The sequence below is a fragment of the Schistocerca gregaria genome, chromosome 1, assembly GCF_023897955.1.
Source record: "Schistocerca gregaria isolate iqSchGreg1 chromosome 1, iqSchGreg1.2, whole genome shotgun sequence".
NCBI classification, from domain to species: domain Eukaryota; kingdom Metazoa; phylum Arthropoda; class Insecta; order Orthoptera; family Acrididae; genus Schistocerca; species Schistocerca gregaria.
This window is the reverse complement of record NC_064920.1, coordinates 543,862,512-543,884,793: the sequence shown is the minus strand read 5'-3', so window position 1 is coordinate 543,884,793 and position 22,282 is coordinate 543,862,512. Positions and strand designations below refer to the sequence as shown.

General features: G+C 41.3%; 1 protein-coding gene across 1 annotated transcript in view; it reads right to left on the bottom strand.

Annotated features, from left to right (window-relative positions):
• The window catches only part of LOC126355853 (uncharacterized), a 36,152-nt gene extending 27,017 nt beyond the window's left edge, over nucleotides 1-9,135 (bottom strand). The window contains exon 1 of the mRNA XM_050006343.1: nucleotides 8,701-9,135. The gene's annotated coding sequence lies outside the window, so the exon portion shown is untranslated. The remainder of the gene's footprint in view (nucleotides 1-8,700) is intronic.
• Between the last annotated feature and the right edge of the window lie 13,147 nt (nucleotides 9,136-22,282).

Below are 22,282 nucleotides of genomic sequence, written 5' to 3'. Positions count from 1 at the left end.
ATCGCAGTAGAAATGGAAGCCCTGGTGCGTGAAGACCGGCGTCACTCAATCGAGACGATAGTGGAAAAACTAAGTCAATCATGGTTCAGTTTTCAATATCTATCACGATATTTCGAGCACGATAGAAGTCGCCGCACGCTGTGTTCCCCTATTGCTCACACTGATTGAAAAAGCTCGCCGTGCCTAGGTAGTAGCGCAAATGTTGCAGATGTGTTATGCCAATACAGATGACATTTTTGTGCGCCTAGTCACCACGGACGAAAGTTTGGCGTATCGCTGTGATCCGATACGAAGGAGCAAAGCAAGTAGCGGAAACATGGAAACATGTGGATTCACTAGCGCAGAAAAAGGCGAAGGCTCAGCGATCATCAGCAATGAGATATTGAGTGTTTTTATTTTTATTCTGTCATGTTCTGGTGGTAACAGATTATGCTCGTAAGGGATAAAACGTCATGGGAGCTAACTACTGTAACCTCTTCAACAGTTTACGTCAGGATTCAAGAGGAAATGGTGCGGGAAGCTGTCAAAGGGGGTGTTTCTGCGTCCCAGGGGTACCCCACTTCATCATCACAGGACACAGAAACACAAGCTACTACTTTGGGTTATCAAAGTACTTACTTGTTCTACATCTACATGACTACTCTGCAATTCTCAGTTAAGTGCATCGCACAGGTTCATCGAACCACCTTCAAGCTATTTCTCTATCGTTCCACTCTCGAACAGCGTGCGGGGAAAACGTCCACTTAAATCTTTCTGTGCGAGTTCTGATTTCTCTAATTTTATTATCATGATCATTTCTCCCTATATAGGTGGGCGACAACAAATTATTTTCACATTCTGAGAAGAAAATTGTCGACTGATATTTCATGAGAAGGCCCTGTCGCAGCGAAAAACGCCGTTGTTTTAATGACTTCCACCCCAAGTCACGTATCATATCCGTGGCGCTCTCTCCCCTGTTTCGCGATAGCACAAAACGAGGTGCCTTTGTTTGTACTTTTCGATATCCTCCGTCGATCGACCCGATGCGCAGCCACACCGCACAGCAATGCTTCAGAAGAGAACGGCCAAGCGTAATGCAGGCTGTTTCTTCAGTAGACTTGTCGCATTTTCTCAGTGTGCTGCCAATAAATCGTGGTCTGCGGTTTGCTTTACCCACAACACTATTTATGTGATCGTTCGCCGCGCGGAGTGGCCGAGCGGTTAGAGGCGCCATGTTACTAATAGTGCGGCCTCTCCCGCCGGAGGTTCGAGTCCTCCCTCGGACAAGGGCGTGAGTGTTGTCCTTAGCGTTAAGTTAGTTTAAGCAGTGTATAAGTCTAGCGACCGATGACCTCGGCAGTTTGGTCCCGTAGGAATTCACACACATTTGAACGTCTGTGATCGTTCCAATTTAAGTTATCCCTAATTGCATCTATTAAGTATTTAGTTGAATTTACGGCTTTTAGATTTATGTGATTTATCGCGTAACATAAATTTAGCGAATTCCTTTAGGTACTCATTTGTTTTAGAGTCAAATGTCACTTTTTAGACCATACAGATATTTTGTCGGATCAATTTGCAGTTCGTGTCGATCATCTGATGACTTTACTTGACGGTAAGTGACACCATCATCTGCAGCGAATCTAAGAGTGCTACTCAAATTGTCTCCCAAATCGCTTATGTAGATCAGGAACAGCAGAGGGCGTGTAGCACTTCCTTGGGGAATGCCAGATATTCTGTTTTACTCTATGACTTCCCGTTAGTTATTACAAACTGTGACCTTTGTTATAGAAATTACGAGTTCAGTCACACAACTGAGACGATAATCCACAGGCACGCAATTTCATTAGAAGTCGCTTGTGATGTACAGTGCCAGATCAACTTGACATCCCCTGTCAACAGCACGATAATAAAGACGTAGTTGTGTTTGTAAATAAATCTCTTTGTTCGAGATAAATAATTATGTTCGAACACAGTATGTGTTCCAAAATCCTACTGCAGATCGACGTTAGCGATATGGGACTTTAATTCAGTGAATTACTCCTATTTTCTTTCTTGGGTATTGGTGTGACTTTTGCAACTTTCCAGTCTTTAGGTACAGATATTTCAACGAGCGAGCGGTTGTGTATGTTTTCCAAATAAGGAGCTATTGTATCAGCATACTCTGAGGAAAACCTCACTGGTATAAAATCAGAGCTGAAGGCCTTGCCCTTATTAAGTGATTTAAGGTACTTTGCTACACCAAGGATATCTACTTCTAAGTTACTGATGTTGGCAGTTGTTCTTGATTCGAATTCAGGAATATTTGTCGTCTTCTTTTGTGAAGGCATTTCGGAAATACGTGTTTAGTAATCAGCTTTAGTTTCACTGTCGCCAGTAATATCATCTCTCTCATCGCGCAGTTAGGGTATTGGTTGTGTCTTTCCGCTGGCGTACTTTACATACGACTAGAATCTTTGGATTTTATGCCAGATTTCAAGAGAGATTTTCTTTGTGAAACTATTAAAAGCATCCTCTATCCTCGGATGAAGAAGCCATTGCTTTACACGTATCTACAGAACGACGATGAGGTGATTTTCAAGGCGGAACTTTTCTTGAACAGCAAAAATGTAGACTTTTGCAATAAATGTCATCGCTAAGTTGCCCATCGTTGAGAAAAATGTTCGACTGAAGAGTGAATATCCAATTTCTTGGTCGGAGGTAGATTTTTTGTCGAGGCGATAATTAAAGCTGTATGACAACGCCCAATATGTACTACTACTGATGTCACACGATGGGCTCTTATCCAGCAGAGTGAAGCTTAATGCTTAATGCCCTTATTTACAATATAGCGAGCCGCTATTCATCTTGCATTCTGAAGCGAGGACACACCTCACGCTGACTGTCATACTGTTGCCGCCAGGGGAATAATATTGCACAATGAAAGTGCCATCTGCAGTCCAAGTCGGTTTCCCGGTATAACTTGTATTCGTAACAATCTGTCATGTCCGATATCTCAGGCTACCTACTGTAACAGACAAGGGGTGAACAAAAACATGGATACAAAAATCACAACACATTACTTTTCTAATACGGTGTAGGGACACCATTGACATTGAGTGTAACTTCCAGTCGTCTCGGAATGGATCAGTACACGTCCTGACAGTTTTCACGGGAATCTTATACTACTCTTCGTGCAAAATAGTGGGAAGATGAACGATGATGGAAGTGGTTAGCAATCACGCATCCTTCTCTCCAAAGTGGACCACAAAGGTTCAGTCATATTGAGATCTGGTGACTGCGTTGGCGAGGAGGGATGCGACAACTATCCCCGTGCTCACAAAACCAGTCCATGACGACACGAGCTGCCTCAATAGGGACGGGGCGCATCAGCGATGGAGAACAGTGTACCATGGGATGGACCTCACAGGCAAAATTCTCACATAATCCTTGGCAGTAATGCGACTTTGCATAATAACCATTTGGCACGTGGAATACCACGATATGGCTGCCTAAATCATCACCGAACCCACGCCGTGTTTAACTCTTGGTACGTAATCCCGGCCAGACATAGGGAATTGGGAATGGTGTGAAACAGGATCATTCGACTAAATGACTTGCTTCTAGTCCTGAATTTGTCTCAGGGACCACGTTGTTCTGTTGTGGGCGTTTGCATCACTGTTGAGAGGTTCTGAAATTCCAACTCGCCCTACAGGCCCCTGTTTAAAGAGCTCCCTTGGTGTTTTGGTACTGACTGGGTTCGCGAGAGCAAAATTCAGTTATATCAGTGCCTTTTGCAGCTATCATTCTCTTATTTTTCATTACAACCCTCTTCAGTGATCGTCCTTCACGATCACTCGACACTCACTTTCGTGCGCATTGTGACTTAGCGGGTGATATTTTTCCGCTTTCCCTGTGTGAGGGAGTGCATCTTGGAACACTAAAACACTTTGGCTACTGTGGTTACGGAACACCCACTATACGAGCACAAAGAATGTCCTCCATCGAATTCACTTATCTCCGACATAACGCTCTGACAACTACACAGAGCTCTGTTCTGACCACCACTAAATTTGCAACGTATTGAGGACATTGCAAAGGTCACGCTCGTTGGAAAATACAAAAGTGCAACATACAGACCTGCCTAGCATCTGAGTTTATGTTCAAGCATGGGTTTCTTGTGGTTTTTCGATATTATTGCCCAATCCCTCTACTACGCGCACGACTATTGTGCTCATTTTGTTTCGTGGACCTCTTAGCTCAAACGGAACGATGTGGCGCTGCAGTGGTAAGATACTCGCATCAGGAGGACCTGCCGATACAGATTTAGGTTTTCCGGATTTCCCCAGCTCGCCTAAGGCAATGCCGATTTGTTTCCTTTGACTAGGACATAACCGATTCTCCTCCCTTGTTTCCCAGACCTGAACTTGCCTTCCAAACCGAATGAACTCCTCGTCCGTTCAACATTAAGATCCAGCTTTTCTTTCACTCATTCGAAGCTCCTTCAACTTATGGACATGACAACAAAATGAAATACGTAGGATGATCTTCTGAAATTGATTGCACTGACTTTGGAAACTGCGCAAATAAACCTCTTTATAGTTGCACCACTGTGAAAGGATGTCTGAATGAGATAGTTTATATCAGCGAAAGACACAGCGTATCACTTAAATATAAGTAGTGTGGTGTGGTGAGTTACGAAATCGTGTATTATACAGGGTGTCTCAGGAGGAGTGGTCAATAATCAAGAATATGAAAGCAGCGATTATTTGAAGTAAAAAATCTTAATGTGGGTATCTGCGCTTTAGCGAACGATTTCCCGAGATAGAGCACATTTAATGTGCACTGTTATTTTTTTGTGTTATTCAGTATATTGTCAGATTTACATAAGTGTACACATGTACAACAGTTAGTAAACATTACAACAAGCCATTTACAAAGCATCTGAAATTGAAAAATATGTGTTTTTTTTTAAATAAAGTTACCTTTGCAAGCATTATCGTACACCTCACATCACAATTGTTTCGCAATTCACAGTAAATGCTCGAATTTCCGAACGTGAGCTTCAGTGCTTCAGTGCATTTGTGCACTCTTGGGGAACACGTTTTATCGCTTGTGTGAGCGCCTCTCCGCCTTCCCCAGTGACAGCAAGAGTCCATGATGCGACCATGCAGATCATTTCGCTTGTTCACCTTTCCTTTCTGCAACTCAGACTTCTTCCAACCACCATGAACAAAATTAATGTGTAAGGTCTGGCGAACTTAGTGGTCAGTTAATTATACTATCACGACCAACCCAGCGATCAGAGGAAGTGCGGTGATGTTCCCTCACACGTCTGGTAAAATGTGGGTGGGCGGGGGGGGGGGGGGGGGGGGGGCGGTTCCGTCATACTGAAAGTGCGAGGGTTGGAACTTTAATACTGGCAACTATTTATTTTCAGCTTTTGCAAATTAGATACGTGTTTCAAAGATTTACTGACCTTAAAAGTAGTCACCAACATTGTGTATAACCCGTAGCCAGCGATGTGGAAGTCGTAGCATATCTTAGCAGTGCCAGTTGTTTTGACAGTTCGAGCTGCGCGGTCTGTTGCCCGACGAATTTGTAGCAGCTCTCAAGCGAGTTCCAGCCCGCATCTCGTGGTCGTGCGGTAGCGTTCTCGCTTCCCACGCCCGGGTTCGATTCCCGGCGGGGTCAGGGATTTTCTCTGCCTCGTGATGGCTGGGTGTTGTGTGTTGTCCTTAGATTAGTTAGGTTTAAGTAGTTCTACGTTCTAGGGGACTGATGACCATAGATGTTCAGTCCCATAGTGTTCAGAGCCATTTGAACCATTTGAAGCGAGTGCCGTGAAGCGTTTCCTTCAGTTTAGAAATCGTTATGAGGGCTTAAGTAAGGGGAGTGCAGTAGGTGGTATAGCACTTAGCAGCCCCATCAGTCAAACAAATCAGTAACAGCTTGCACTGTACGTGCTTGAGCATTGTCCTGCAAAATGATGGTCAGGTCCTACAGAAAGTATCGTCACGTCTGTCTCTATGCTGTTCATTTTTGGAACACAACCTACGACCAGCATGCAATGGGGAAGGTTCAAAGAACGGATGTATGTGTACCACACGCTCTAAGCTGACATCACAAAAAACAGCAAGTGGCCACATGTGCATCTCTGCTTGCTCGTCATCAATTGGCTCGTGAAAAACACAGACCATTCCTATCCTGTATCCCATCTAGTTACCTGAAATTGTATCTTTATGCGAAAAAAAGGAATGGTTAATACCTTGCACAAACACAAAAGATAATGTCGTGCATCTGGTGGAATAGCGACGGTGTGATGTGCTACGAATTCCTCCCCTGAGCCCTAACCCACCACTTGCTGACATTTGTGAAGAACTGAGGCGTCTTGCAGAAACAACCCAAGAACAACGTGACCGCGTGAAGAGATGCTACTCGTCGATAACGCCCGCCCGCACTCTGCTTGCGTGACAGGAGTTGGGTTGGGGAGTCAATCCGCACCCACCTTTTTCACCTTCATTTTTGACGTTTCCTCTCTCTATTGAACGACCTTCAAGGAACTTTCTTTCCAGATGAAAATGCTCTATGAACATGACTCGACGAGTTCTTCGCCTCAAAACCATGTGATTCATACAGTCACGCAATCGAAGAGTTTCCTCAGCGTCCGCAGACTGTTTATGAAACGTACGTAGAAACTCAATGAACTTATGTACCAACCAAATATAAGTTCTTGAGTTACAATATACTGTATTACAGTTTAAAACAATGTGTTCGTGCTCAGACACAGCATCCTGTGAGATATTAATGTAATTCTTGTATTCATGAGCTACAAAACAACGAAGAAGAAACAGAACTTTCCATGAACATGTGTATGGACATGGCATATTAATCTGGAAATTTGTTTACCTGAACTGGTTTTATGTTAAATAATTTTAACTTTTTCCGATGCTGAATAAATTATTAATATACAAATGACCTACAAAAATGTATTCAGCCATAGTGCGACGTACAGTGAGTTTTGGTACCTGAAGTCTCATTGACTGCCATAATTGTGAGTCTTACGGGTGACCTGGAACAGGACGGAAAGTATTTTCGGTCGGCGAAATCACGAAAGTATTTGACATCATTTTTAAGAGCAAGTTGTGGAAAAGCGAATGTTGCTATCGTGTGGATTCTGTGACTTAAGTTTGAGGGGTTTGTGTTTTAGGATGAATGAATGATTAATTACAGAAATTAAAATAAATATGCAAAAGGTTAGAAGTATTAATTTAACTCTCAATCGGTGTTGCGGCGATCGATGCTACACCCCTCAAACATCCCGATGCGCATGACCCCGGAATTTTCTATACTGTGCATTTCTGCTTTTCTCCAGCTTTCGTTTAGTTCGTTACGAGCGTTTATGGTGAACAGTCATTGTTGCGAGCTGCGGTTAATTTGACTCGGTAAGTAGAATAAGTTGCTGGGATATGACGCGACCACACCACACAGTTTACGATACGAACTCTGTAATTTTAAACACTTTATATTTTGTATTACTTATGGAAAGATCGGTTGGTGTGGCTACCAAGGATAGAGTGCGTATTACATGTGCAGGTTTTGAGGCTATTGTCACTCAATGGGTACATGAGGTAGATGTTGAAGACAGTGATGCTGAAACAGCCAATGAAAGTGCTCGTGTAAGCAGCACGATATTGAATGTGAACCAGATATAGCCAATAGTGATGATGAGTGTGAACGATTTGATGAAGGAACAAAACGGAACACTTTCTATGGACGCAACCGATACATGTAAGTAGTCAGCAGAGGTGCTCAATCTGCCTAAATGAAAATTTTCTCAGCTTCAGTGTTTGTGAAATTACCTTACATTGAAGATTACGTGATTGATCTTTGTTTTATATTTTGGACACTAATACACATAGCTGCACAGCTCTAAATTACCAAAGATATGATTTAACCCTCTCGGAATGATGTCTGGCGGAAAGAAAATTATTTTTGCGGTGCTGCTCTTAGGTGATTTTTTAATGATTTTAGATGCAAGATTTATACAAAAAAACCGTTTTCAAAACAAACTTTGTACGCTAGCCTTCATTTTATATACTAAAATAACTAATTACGTAATATTCACTATTGTAATAGATACTAAAATTGATTATTCAATAATGAAAATGAAAAAAAAACAATAATATTCAATTACACAATGGAATACAGCGAGTCTTTCACGCACCGAACATTGACTTGCTGATATTTTCATAGTGGTGCCCAACAGTTGGCAGTACTTGCGCACGATGAAAAGGTTAAAGATTCAAAATTGTTTACTTCAGGATTCCTTTGGGTAAAAAAATCCTTCTGTTGCAGCTAAGACACAGTAAAAGTTAATGTACACAATTGTAGTCAGAGGGTCTGAAAGGGTTAAAGATAAATTGCAATTTGAAACTGATGCCCTAACGAAATATTAAACAGTCCATTGTTATGTTTTAACACTGTAAAGCTGCTTTCATTGCAATAAATGAGAACAATGGGAATAGCCCGTGCTTATGTTATATTTCTACCCAAATGCCTCTCTACAAAATGTTCAGTAGGAGGCTGGGGTCTGTAACTACCCCACGACACAGATTATTTCATAAAACATTCACGACACTGGCTGAGGGTTAAAGGAAATAAGCAGATACAGGAGAGCACAAAGACAGTTAGTATGGGAGCATACAAGGATCAGTTAACACAGTTACTACAGCGGTTCACCTTGGGTAAAGTGACGCCCCGGCTGCTGTGTGTGGTTTGTTGACGTGGATAGAGCGCCGCGACCTTGCGGCTGCAGAGCGTTCGACTGCCCGCGCGCTAGTCAGCTCGGCTAGTGCGTCGGCACTGCCTAGGGCAGCCATCGCTCTGAGACGTTTCCAAAACCGCAGCTGGCGGGGGGCCAACCGCGTTACGCTGCGCCACTGCATAACGCACGGGCGCCCGCGTCGGCTCGGAATCGTTTCGGCAACCCAATCTGACGCTGATGCTCACCGGTGTCCAATTCCTTCATTTGCACTTGGCCCCCATAGGTCCCACCATGGAGAACCCGTAAGGATGTGGAGGGAGTCAAACTGTTCATTAACCTTCTGTTAGGCTGCAGTCACAGTAGCACCGATATCGGTGGATTCCGCCGACGACCGACATCAGCCGAAGACTGCCGATCATTTCAAATCAGTACGCCGATACGTGCACGGACACAATGTAGCCGATCTCATTGTCCAAACGTACAGACTTCTACGACAATCGGTGAAATTCAAATCGTTTGTTTCCATCGTTCAACTCGAGCGACGTTCTCACACATGGAATGTGGACTGTGAGAAGCTGACATGTTTAGTACAATAAAGAATAAGGTGGCATCCAGAGAACGGAAAATATCGTAATCGAGATATACACTGAAGAGCTGAAAGAATTGGTACAGCTGCCTAGTATCGAGTATCGTGTAGTGCCGCAAAACGACGAGGCAAGGACTCGACTAATGTCTGAAATAGTGCTGGAGGGAATTGACACCACGAATCCCGCAGGCCTGTCCATAAATCCGTAAGAGTACGAGGGGATGGCCATCGCTTCTGAACAGTACGTTGCAAGGCATCCCAGATATGCTCGCTTATGTTCATGTGTGGGAAGTATAGCGGCCAGCGGAAGCGTCTAAACTCAGAAGAGTGTTCCTGGAGCCATTTTGTAGCAATTCTAGGCGTGTGGGGTGACGCATTGTCCTGGTGGAAGTGCCAAGTCCGTGAGAGTGCACAATGCACAACGGACATGAATGGATGCAAGTGATCAGACAGGATACTTAAGTACGTGCCGCCTGTGAGAGTCGTATCTAGACGTATCAGGCGTCCCATATCATTCCAACTGCACACTCCCAAAACCATTACAGAACCTCCACCAGCTTGAACAGTCCCCAACTGACATGCAGCGTCCACGGATTCACGAGATTGTCTCCATACCCGTACACGTCCATCCACTCGATAAAATTTGGAGCGAGAGTCGTCCGACCAGGCAACATATTTCCAGTCATCGACAGTTCAATCTCGGTTCAAATGACTCTAAGCACTATGGGACTTAACACCTGAGGTCATCAGTCCCTTAGACTTACAACTACTTAAACCTAACTAACCTAAGGACATCACACACATCCACGCCCGAGGCAGGATTCGAACCTGTGACCGTAGCAGTAGCGTGGTTCCGGACTGAAGTGCCTAGAACCGCTCGGCCGCAACGGCCGGCACAATCTCGGTGTTAACGGGCCCAGGCGAGGCGTAAAGCTGTGTGTCATCAAGGGTACATCAGTGGGCCTTCTTCCACGAAAGCCCATATCGCTGATGTTTCGTTGAATGGTTCGCACGCTGACACTTGTCAGAAGCGTTGAAATCTGCAGCAATTTGCGAAACGTTGAACGATTCTCTTCAGTCGTCGTTGGTCCCTTTCTTGCAGGATCTTTTTCCGACCACAGCGATGTCGGAAATTTGATGTTTTACCGGATTCCTGGTATTCACGATACCCTCGTGAATGGTCGTACGGGAAAGTCCCCACATCATCACTACCTCGGAGATGCTGTGTCCCATCGCTCGTGCGCCGACTGTAGCACCACGTCCAGACTCACTTAAATCTTGTTAACCTGCCATTGTAGCAGCACTAACAGATCTAACGACTGCGCCACACTTGTTGTCTTATATAGGTGTTGCCGACCGCAGCGGCTTATTCTGCGTGTTTACGTATCTCGGTATTTGAATACACATGTCTGTACCATTTTCTTTGGCGCTTCGGTGTAGTCGGAATCTAAGGACTTAAATCGTAAGTTTATGGGAAACCACAGGTAGGCAAAATCTTTATCGGAAATTTTAGGTGTAAGTTGTAAACTCAAAAAGTAGTTTGTTCAAGTAAGAAGGGTGGTGTACTTACGTTTACAGCTACTGTAGTGGATTTCCTGGGGTTGTGGTAGATGGTTGTTAGCTGTGTACAAATTAAAATGGCTCTGAGCACTATGGGGCTTAACATCTGAGGTCACCAGTCCCCTAGACTTAGAACTATGTGAACCTAACTAACCTAAGGACATCACACATATCCATGCCCGAGGCAGGATTCGAACCTGCGACCACAGCAGCAGCGCGGTTCCGGACTGAAGCGCCTCTCGGCCGCAGCGGCCGGTTGTACAAATTATTATTACTGCTTATTGGCCTTTGTATGGCAGTAAGTTGGTGATTCTGTTATATGAAGTTATTTGCAAAAGTGGTGTCTGTGTTCGCAATTTTCAGTGCTTTAGGTATAGAGTGTATTTTATTTAAACTTTTTGCTTGTTTTTCACACGTATGCTGACTGACAGTCGTTGAAGGTTAATTGACGTATATTTGCAAAACTTCAAATAAATGCAGCAGAAGAGATTGCTTGTAATCTCGCTTTTCAGAGTCATCACGAATCATCTTGAGTGCGTAATAGAAAGTTTCTTCGTTCATCTCACCAGACTTGTCTGGTTATTGCGATACCTGAGGACAGATTGCACAGTACTCGTCACGTTCTTTTAGAGACGGATGCAGCTCATTCACTAGCAGTCGGATTCTTTTTAATTGCAAAAGACGCCTTGCAGCACTCGTCTCCAAGCACAGAGGCATCATGGTATCCATACCACCTTGGCCCCGTCCAAAACTGACGATCGGATGCACCGTGTCTAAGCTGTCATCCGATGTTATCAGGAGACATGTGGCGACGGCGTTCTGACAGCTCTTGTCGGTGCCACTACGAACGCAGCCTAGTCTACTGCACTTTTCTGACACCGATACTCATATACACATCATAGGCGCACACTCAATTTCCTATGTTATATGAGTTGTTTTACTGTGGTTTAACATTTATTTCAAATACATACAACGAAAAAAATAGATTCATTGTACAAAGTCTTTATTATTTTGTTTTTGATCAATTTTCTTCTGCACAATAACAAAAAAAAAAAAAAACGGACAAGTTTGTAACTCAGTGATGTGCACTTTTTTCAAGTCAACTCTGAAATACCCAATGTCGTCTTCGTATGTCGATGTATTGTAAAAGGCACGCTGCATATACGAGAAATAAATGTGTTCTTTCATTTGCGATGTACTGTGCGTTAGTGTGTGCCCCCTCCCATTTTTTAAAGAAGTTTCACAGGTTTCGGGCCCAGGATCGCCGATCCACAGCGAAATTGAAGTGAGGAAGCCATCTAAATAACAAGACATATTAGAAAACCGTTCGAAACGCTGAAAAACTATGTATTGAATATGTTCTCTTCTTTGCGGATCGCGAAGAGCATCGGTACTATGTGTTAAAGTGATAGAAGCGACTGAATTCAACAAAATAAGCGGGAAAGTTGTCTTACTGTATGTACAGCAGTTAGAAGTAAAAGATCGAACATGGCGGACGAGCAAAACATCGTACTGCTGAAGATAATCACCCCCACGGGCCGCAAATAGTTAAGAGATCTCTCACAAGAAAACAGCGTTGGCGATCGATCGACCCTGGCGTCGGAAATACACCTGTAGGGACATACTCTGTAAGGTCTCCTAATAATGGCGTCCTACTCAGTTGCCATATCTAGCTGGGACTTTGTCGGGAGACACTGAGATGGGGTATGTAGAAATGACGTAAAATATTTATTTAAAATAATTCCTTTTTATTTTGAACACAATTGTATGGAACTCGTTGCGGCAGAAGTAGTTGGTACACCACATTTTTCAGAAGATTTCACCTTTTTTTCAACAAGTCTTTTTTCCCTTTAAATTATTTATGTGTCCATTCAAGTCACCTTGAGACTGATTTTAACTAGGCTAACATTAGTGAACTACGGTACTCTCTCCACAGTGGCGATGTGTGTGGGAATAGAAAACACACAGGCGCCGACTACATGGGGCCTGAGGGGGCCCAAGCCCCCTCAAAAATTCGTTTAAGAAAATTATTAGTTATATTAAGCTTTGTAAAATCGCAAAATTACGTTGGGATTTTTATATTTTCCTTGTTTGACGTTAGTTATCTTTTAAAATACATTTAGTAATGAGTTAAAACAAATAATTATCATGGTAGTAAGTAAGTTAACTGAAAACCAGTGGTGTGAGTCATGATAGTGTTACGGTGCTGAGGGCACACTTAGAATTTGTCCCGGTGGCCGAACCTTCGGGTAAAGCCTGGCGCCGGCGGGCCAGCACTGCGGCTGTGGCGACATCTAAAGGACTGGAGAAGAAGCGCTTGGAACCCTCCACCTTACATCGCCTTGAAGCTTCGAGACATTACGACGCCGTGGTTATATAAAGCCCACCCTTCTGTCGCAATCATTCGGTGTGGGTAATTTCGTTCAGTGCATGCTGCAGACGTGTTTAGTGCTCCGACTTTAGTGTCTAGTGGACTATTTTATATGACTATATTCCATTCCTTTAATTTAGTCCCTTAGTGTATTGTGAATTAAGTTTGCAATGGATACATTTTTTACCAAAAAGGCGCGCTTGGAAGCCAATTGCTTCATTTGCAGGCGAGAACCGATCACAGTCGAAACCTGGACAATCGGGTAAGGGAAGATCAGTTCAGAAGTCTTGGTTGATCAAATATACGTGCCTAGAATATGAAGCATCTACCGAAAAAGTTTGTTTTGCAAAACCTGCAAAGAGTCAGATGCTAAAAATCTCTTAAAATTTTCTTTTAAGAAAAGAAGATGCATTTACTTCCGTAGGGTTTTCTAACTGGAAAAAGGCTTTGGAAACATTCCGTCTTCATGAAAATACGTTTACGCATGAAGAAGGTGTTTTTAAACTAAATTCTATCGCTAACTGAAGTGTGGCCGCCCAACTGAATGCACCGTTAGATAGTGATATGAAGAAAGACCGTTAAGCTCTTTAGACAATTTTTACTACCGTGCAATTTCTATGCTGACAAGGACTAGCAATTAGAGGATGTAAACTCAATTTCTTTCAATTGTTGGAACTCCGAAAGAATGACATACATGAGTTTAAAGATTGGTTAGGGTGTTCGGGGTATAAGTGGACGACCCACGATGTTCAAAACGAGATCATTGATCTACTAGGAAAGTCTGTTTTGAGAAAGGTATTGGCTTCAATCAAGAAGACTGAACATTTTCTCTCATGGTTGACGAAACGATCCCTTAATCAACAAAGACTCTATTGGCTTATGAGACCCCCAATACTGCATCAGAAACTCTGTTTAGTATTTTAAAAGACGTTTTTCCTCGTCTTGATTTATCAATGGATAACTTAAGAAGACAGTGCTATGATGGCGTCTCGAATATGAGAGGTAAGTTTAAAGGACTAAAAAAAGTTAGTTTTGGATATACAACCAAAAGCACGTTATGGGCACTGCACTGCCCTGCTCACAGTTTAGACTTGGTAGTTGTAGACACTCTCCGCCAACTTACGTCTATTAGGGATATTGTGGCTTTACCCAACAACTTAATATAGATTGTAAGGGAATCCAACAAAAGGATGAGACTTTCCAGTAGCATACGCTGTGAGAGCACCAACGACCAAGCTGGTCTATGACCCCTTTGCCCGACTCGATGGACTATGCGAGCTTCTAGTATCTGGAGAATACTGAAAAACTTTGAAGAACTTCTAGAGTTTTTTTAAAAACATTTTCTGCAATGGACAAAACAGAGGCAAGTTACAAATATGCAGGCTACCTTGTGTCAAAGTTACAATTAGACTTATTTTCTTTTTACGTCTTTATTGCCATGCAATCAACCCAGTAGAGGATGTCAATGAAAAAAAAAAAATCGGTGCCCTCATCTAAGTGTTGCTGATCTGGAAAAAAATATGAGGGCTTAATTTGTATATTGAATGGAAGCGTGATAGTTTTGAACACTTTTGGGAATTGTATTTAAAAGAAAAACCTTCACAAGTTGATGTCCTTCGCTTCCTCGGATCAAAGTATACCAAAGAAGTATGAAAACAACGAAGCCAGCTCACCGCACACTTTCAAAACCACAAAGGAATACTAAAAAACTATGTTGAAGTTTGTGAAACGGTGCAGTCTTGCATTACTGAGCGGTTTACTTCAACCAGACTCACACAGGTCATTGAAGCTGAACAAGAGTGCTTGCTTTTAGTAAACAGAGGTGAAACAAGTTTGGAAAAATCAACAGAGCTTTTAAAAATGACCTAGACATTGAGACTGGGCTTACGCTTGAATATGTTAACCAATATCGCTAATAAAAAAACAAATGGTCTTAAAAAACATGCATGATGTAAGAAAATACATTATACAAGAACTTGCAGTTGGAGAAATGTTATGTGAAGTAGTGAAGTGCATTAAGCTTCTCCAAGTAGTTCCAATCACGACAGCAACAGCAGAACGGTTATTTAACACCCTTAGACGTCTGAAGTCATATCTCCGATCAACTATGGGACAAAAGCGATTGAACTTGGCGGTTCTTCATGCTCACCGAGATGTTTTGGATGAAATGGATATCCGAGCAGTCACCAACGACTTCATTTTCAGTAATCCAGTCAGATGGTCGACATTTTGCACCTTTCTAAAGACACTCTAGCCCTAATAATGGCATTTAGAGCAATAATAAAAATCTTTGCAAAATAGACAAATACATACATAATTTTCGAAATATCATTATTAGTTTACTAATATTATTACTATAGTACTGTATTAGTTATATTCAAATACTTAAATATTTTTAGGGTGTAAGAAACCATTAAAACCCGCTATTTACATACTTTTTGACTGAACCTATTAGACATACTTTATTAACTGTATTAAAGCATTAAGTTTGAGATTTTGTTTTTATTTAATGAACCCTAACCCTTATTCAAAGTAAGCTTAAATTAGCTATTTCACTTATTAATCAAAGTGCTGTTGCACAGTTTGTTTTATTTGTTTCATTTGTTTGTTTTGTTTTATTTGTTTGTTTTATTCTTTTAGTGATAGTTCATGATTTATTTAAATATAATTTCAGTATTTTCAGAGGTATATGTTCACTGCTCTGTAAATTAAATTAGCCTTTTTACGAAAATACCGTGCATGTTTGTTTTGTTTCTTTTTCAAAGCCAAGAAATGTCAGGCTTGTCGTGTTTCCTGGAGTTTAGAGTTGTCGAGAGTCCAGTTTTCTGGGTTCTAATGTTGATCATATGACTCTTAAATGCTTAAAAACCTTTAAAACTCGCTATTTTTCATCTAAAATTTAGAAAATTTCTTGGGGCAACACCCCCTATTGCCCCCAAATATTTTTTATAAGTTGGCGCCCCTGAAAACAAATACTCGCATAATTTTACAGGTGGCATTTGCGTTCAGGATTTTCGATATCCTTAGAAAGTAAATCCACCTTTCTTTGACGGAGTGCTTAGACTTCTGTTCTTCAGAGTTACGTTTAACTTCTAGAACACACATTCCTCAACAGATTTGTCGCCTGAAATCTTCACACAATTTTTAGTCAGCATTTATAATGGTGTTTCCAATCATCACCAAATCTGGGGTTTCAGATGGCGTCATCAAATCAAATATTTGATATTTCTTAAAATAAATAGCTCATTTCTCGAAGTAATCAAATGCTATTGTATGCATCCTCAAATTTCGAAATCGAACTAATTATTTCTTGGTTAGTGTTCTCATTCTTTAGTTGTTCAAATTCGTCTTGGTTTTATGCCAATAAAACTGGCAGTCTTCCTTTCATTCAGACATCTTTCTGCGTCGATAATATATTTCTTATTTCAGTTATCGAGACGTCACTTTTCTCCATGCATTATTTTGCAAACACAGTTAAGTTTGACTGCAGAAACATGAAGCAAATTTCACTGATCAGACTACTGAAAAAATCTGGAATTCATCTAGGTGGCCTGTCTTCGGCGTCAAAAAATCGTTTTGACAGAATCCAAAACTGAAGAATTAATTAAGGACAAGCATCTTGTTTTTGAGTGACCTAGAAGAGACTTATGACTCACATCAACTTAGCAGAACTTTCTGCTTCTTTGTCCTTACCTTATGTATTGAAAAATAATTAATTATCTTCATGACGATTATTTCAGTGTCGACAGTTAGCGACTCCAGCAGCACTTGATATAATAGTGTGGAGAATGTGGACAGGACATCCAATTCCTTCTACATTTTTTCCTAATTCTTCTTTAATTTCGCGAAACACATTCCGCTGGCCCCGTCGATGAAGCCCTCCGAAGTTAGTATTGGAATTGTCTCCACAAAAAGCGATTAATTTCTCTAATGAATTTTACAGTTGTCTTAACCCTTTCAGACATGATTTTTTATTCCCTTATAAAAAAGTATCTGACATCATTTTTACATTCAGGTGAGTCTCCTGACATTTTTCTAAGAGAAAATTTCATATGATCTTAGCTTTCTAGATATTTAATGTACACAATTGTGTTCATCAGGTCTCAAGCTTCATGTCATACATAAAGGAGGTGAACACTACAGATTAAGTATGCCACTCTTTATTTCACTCTAAAACAGAAGAAACAATAAAAATAATTCCAAATTACAGTTCTTATTTAAACAACAATGGTCAACACCTTAATTTTAAGGTTTAGTATGAAACAGCAGAAAACAATTTGTCCTTTTGGAGACACAAATGTACTTTACATTTTCTGCACTGAAGTCTAGAATGCCCTGTCCATTTTGGAAATTTGCAGCGACTTGGAGCTCCTACATCATGCAAAAGGCAAATGGTCAATGGAATCAAACTGTGTCTCTGTAGCTGGTCGTAATTCTCCTCTTTTTCTTGGTATGAATCTCTGAACCTAGTCCTTCATCGGGTGGACGCCCCTCCTTCTTTTCAGTCACTTTCATCAGTAACAGTATCAATCCATCTGCTACCCTGATACGAAAGGAAAGAAGGTCCATTTGCCGCTTCTTTGGGATAGACAGGTTGTCTGCATCTCGTCTGTATTCCAAAAACTTTGCATGATGGAAAAGTCAACAGCATGAAAAATCATACACAAAGGTTATTTTCGAGATCTGATGAAAACTCTGCAGTAGCTTATTAATTGATCAGATAGATCCACACCACCCATTGCATGGTTATATCTTCTCACTATTTCATATATTTATGGTGTTTTTTGCTCCATAGCTCAACTTCATCCACTGAGCCTTTACCAACAAAGTTTGAACACAATACAACTGGCCGATTGTCTAACCACTTGCATGTGGTAATGTCATCAGCACTAGTGATTTCTTCACAGTAACCTCTGGTTTGTTTCAGTATTGTTTTATCATCTGAAAGGCAAGTTCGTTCCAAATTTGTTTTGAGAGACAGTACCTGCTGCATTGATGCCTTGAGATTTCAGAACTTGAAACAGATGATAAGATGAAAAGAAGTTGTCAAAGTATAATTTATGGTCTTTACCTTTTGAGACTGGAACAGAAAATCCTAAAACAGCAGACCTGATCCAATTTTTGTACAGCATGCAGTATATAGGTCAGTTGTAGCACCTCGATACAAAAGGAAATTGTGCACTATTCCACTCTTTCCACACAACATGAAGACTTTGATTCCCCATGGACTTGGTTTCCCCTTGACATACTGCTTTGCAGAAAACTTCCAAGTGAAAGGAATAATTCCTTCATCCACACAAACATTCTCTTCTATATGAATTTCACGGCAGCGTTTCTGAATGGCTGTGTAAATTGGCCTGACTTTGTAAAATTTGTCTTATTTTCAGGTGGCTTCTCCAGATTGTTCACCAAGTGTAAATTTCTTCATAATTCTAAAAATCTGTCTCGTGACATGTTTTAGCTAAACACATTCACCTTCGGGCTTCTCTCAATACATCCATAACCTGGGAAAATTCATAATGACAGTCAGTATATACAAACCAAATAGCACTTCTAGTTCTTGAGGAGTTGTTTGCTTGAATGAGGATTTGCCTTGATGTAATGCATAAATATTGTTATGTGGTGCCATGCTAGTGAACAAATCATCTGGTATATATCTTTTGAAGTATTGCATTGGAGAACACAAGACAGATTCTTCAAAATTTTGAACTCTGTATGTTTCTGCAATGGTACTTAGAAGCTTGCGTTTCCATTTTTTGGATTCTTTTGCTGTCACCATTATGTTGTCAAACAGGTTATTCAATTCTGGGTTGTTTTCATTGCATAAAAATTCATTTCAGCATCAAAAACCTCTCTGTCATCTTCATCTTCAGATATGGTGTCACTACACACATCACTCACACCCACTTTATCTGCTCCAACACGTTTCACTGTTTGTGGAGCTTGCCTTTCAATAAGTGATACACTGTCATCCTCATCTCCACTCAGACTAATATCAGAAACGTCACCATTTACAATTATGTCCATAATAAAGTCCCAATCTTCCTTCACAGAGAGATATTTCTTATCCATATTTGTAAGTCAAACGCCAGCAATATAAAATAAAATCGTATGTATAGGTCAGTTGTTCTCCTCCTTGCTGCTGGAACTGAAATTAATGGAAAAAAAACACACACATAAAATGGTTCAAATGAGCACTATGGCACTCAACATCTGAGGCCATCAGTCCCCTAGACTTAGAACTACTTAAACCTAACTAACCTAAGGACATCACACACATCCATGCCCAACGCAGGATTCGAACCTGCGACCGTAGCGGTCATGTGGTTCCAGACTGAAGTGTCTAGAACCGTACGGCCACCAGCAGCTGGCTACTACACATAACTACCATAGCCATGCAAATACAGCTGAGCCACATTTTAGGTTATGTTTCCTATTTTACACCATTAAGGACCTGTTGTACACAAATGTGTACATTAAACTTACCTGATACAAAAACTCAAATATGAACTTAATGAAATTGCTGTAAAGTCGACTGAAAGAATGTCTAATGTTTCCAAAAGAAGGCAATCACAAAACATTCATAAACGAAACCTACAACGTGACTATTATAGCTATAAAGTCAATGAGTAATGGCTTCCCACAGAGACACAACATCAGAGAGTATATTTTGCTATGTGGTTCACAGACTGTTCACAAGAGAGCAGCAGCTGCTGGACCATGGCTAAAAAAAACATACACAAATGTGCACAGTGGGTTTGGATACACCTAACATTTCTTGTCAGCGAAATATTAGTGAATAAACTTTATGTACACAATTGTGACCACCAGGTCTGAAAGGGCTAAAGTGTCTACACAAAACTTTGCAGTTGTCTCCGAAGAATCGTTATTCGCCGAATCAAACTTAAACAGCTTCTAGTTGATTCCGTCAGTTTCAATTAAGTATTGGACAACTCAAAGAGACATCTTTTCAGCCTTGTGTCTCGACGCATCGGCGACTGTGCCGTAAAATGAAACTTTTTGCAATTATTTTATGCATTTGGACACGGCGCGTAGTGCGAGAATATTTTTAACAATCGCTGTAGACTGCTTTGCGGTAACTGTTGAGTCAGGATACACTGCGGCATTGAGTTTTACAGCTTATCAGATCGCTGTCCAAATGGGAACTGCCCAATTTATCCGCATTGCTCAACTTAAATAGTTTCAGCACGGTACTGCTGGAGAAGTCGTATTTCCTCGGATGATGGCGCTAGGTCTAGAAAATGCTTGCATCGTCGATACCGGATACGCAACACGTGTTGTCTGTGAGACGATCTTGTTGACATAAACTTGTTAACATAAATAAAATTAAATGGGGCTGCATTTACATGTTTCGCTAACAGATGGCGTTACTTCAGTACTTGAGCTAGGGCTCGTAATAGTATTTTGCAAAATCGGGACGGAATTGTGTCTTAATCGAGTCTCGGGATAAGAAAGCCCATAACGGTGATGGTCCCGATATATTAGGAAGGATGGCAATCCTAAGTACTCCGTTCATTGAAGCACATGTTTTATTTGTCATTTCATGTGCACATTAATGACACTCGAAATAACAGGTATATAGCAAACATGGAAGCTGCTAGACAATAGAATAAGAGAGAAAGATAAAAGATAAATACTTCATCAAAGAACAAGGGTGTTGTTAATTCAAGAACTATAATCTCTTATGGGAAAGTTCCCATGACCCCACAGCAGACAAACGAAGAGCAAATAAAAGGGCAATGGGAATTCCATTAACAACAGTAAATGATAATTCACTTGATGGCATATGAGACTGTGAAAGAAATGTGGAAAGCATTGAAAGATTTTCACACACATTTTGATTGGTGGAGCACAATTTTTGTGTTAAAGAAATGAGAGAACATCGCAAAGAAAGCAGATCATCTTGCAAGGTGCAACGAACTGCTGTTCAAAGTATGTGGTTATGGCCTGTGAGTAATTTCGAAAATTTTAAGTGCCGGAATGCACCTCATCAGTCATACAACCCCCCCCCCCCCCCCCCCCCCCCTCTACGCCCCAGCCATAAAAAAATCACAACGTTAGATTTTTGAAATCTTATGGTAAAATTTACAACAAGAAATCATTTTTTACAAAATACTGAAACAATGAAACCGCAAGATTTAATATAAACATGATGCATACTGATAACAACTTCGGAACAAAGTTCAACTTGTCTTGGGTAAAATACGCGCGCGCGCGCGCACACACACACACACACACACACACACACACACACACACACACTTCCTAGGCCCACACCCCTGCACATCCCGTCAAGAGTGCACATACGAAAGTGTGTAGGGGGAGGGAGTGCTAGACGTGGGAATATGGTGTATTTTTAATATTAATAACGACTTGTAAATAGCCATAAAAAGTTTTAGTCGGCCATGTTAGAAACCTGTGTAATACTGACTCTTAAATTGTTTTTATGAATCATCTGAACACACTACATTTATTCCTTTACCTTAGAGCGAAGGGTGGAGTGAGGGGGGGGGGGGGGGGGGGGAAACTAACCCTTGTCCGCAGGTATGGGCGCCCTTGCATCGCACTGGTCACCCATTGTCAGTCACAGACGCCAAGGGAGAAGCAGAATATAGTTATGTTGCGATTTAATACAACCATGTGTTCTGCCTTAAACCTCTTGTGCCGGCTTGTTCCCGTGAGATGAAAAAAATTTCCTGAGAGGTGATGGAGCGCCGTTCCCGCCAAAATTAAGTCCTGGTTATCAGACAAACAAGCATCTGAGCATACCTTGAGGACTCTTACCTTCCAAATACATTTTCGCAAGAAGTACGTGGTGTGACGAGGCGTATTTTTCTTTTAAGAAATTCAAAAACAGTCTTTTAGAAGAAGAACGACGACTTACAAACACGAAATGTGAAACTGAAGCAAGAGCATTAGAAGTTTTGGCTGTCAGAAGAGCCACAGCACAATAAACAAAGCGAAGGGGAAGTGCCAAAGAAGACGACGCCGCGGCAACAGGTAACTTGCTATCAGTCAC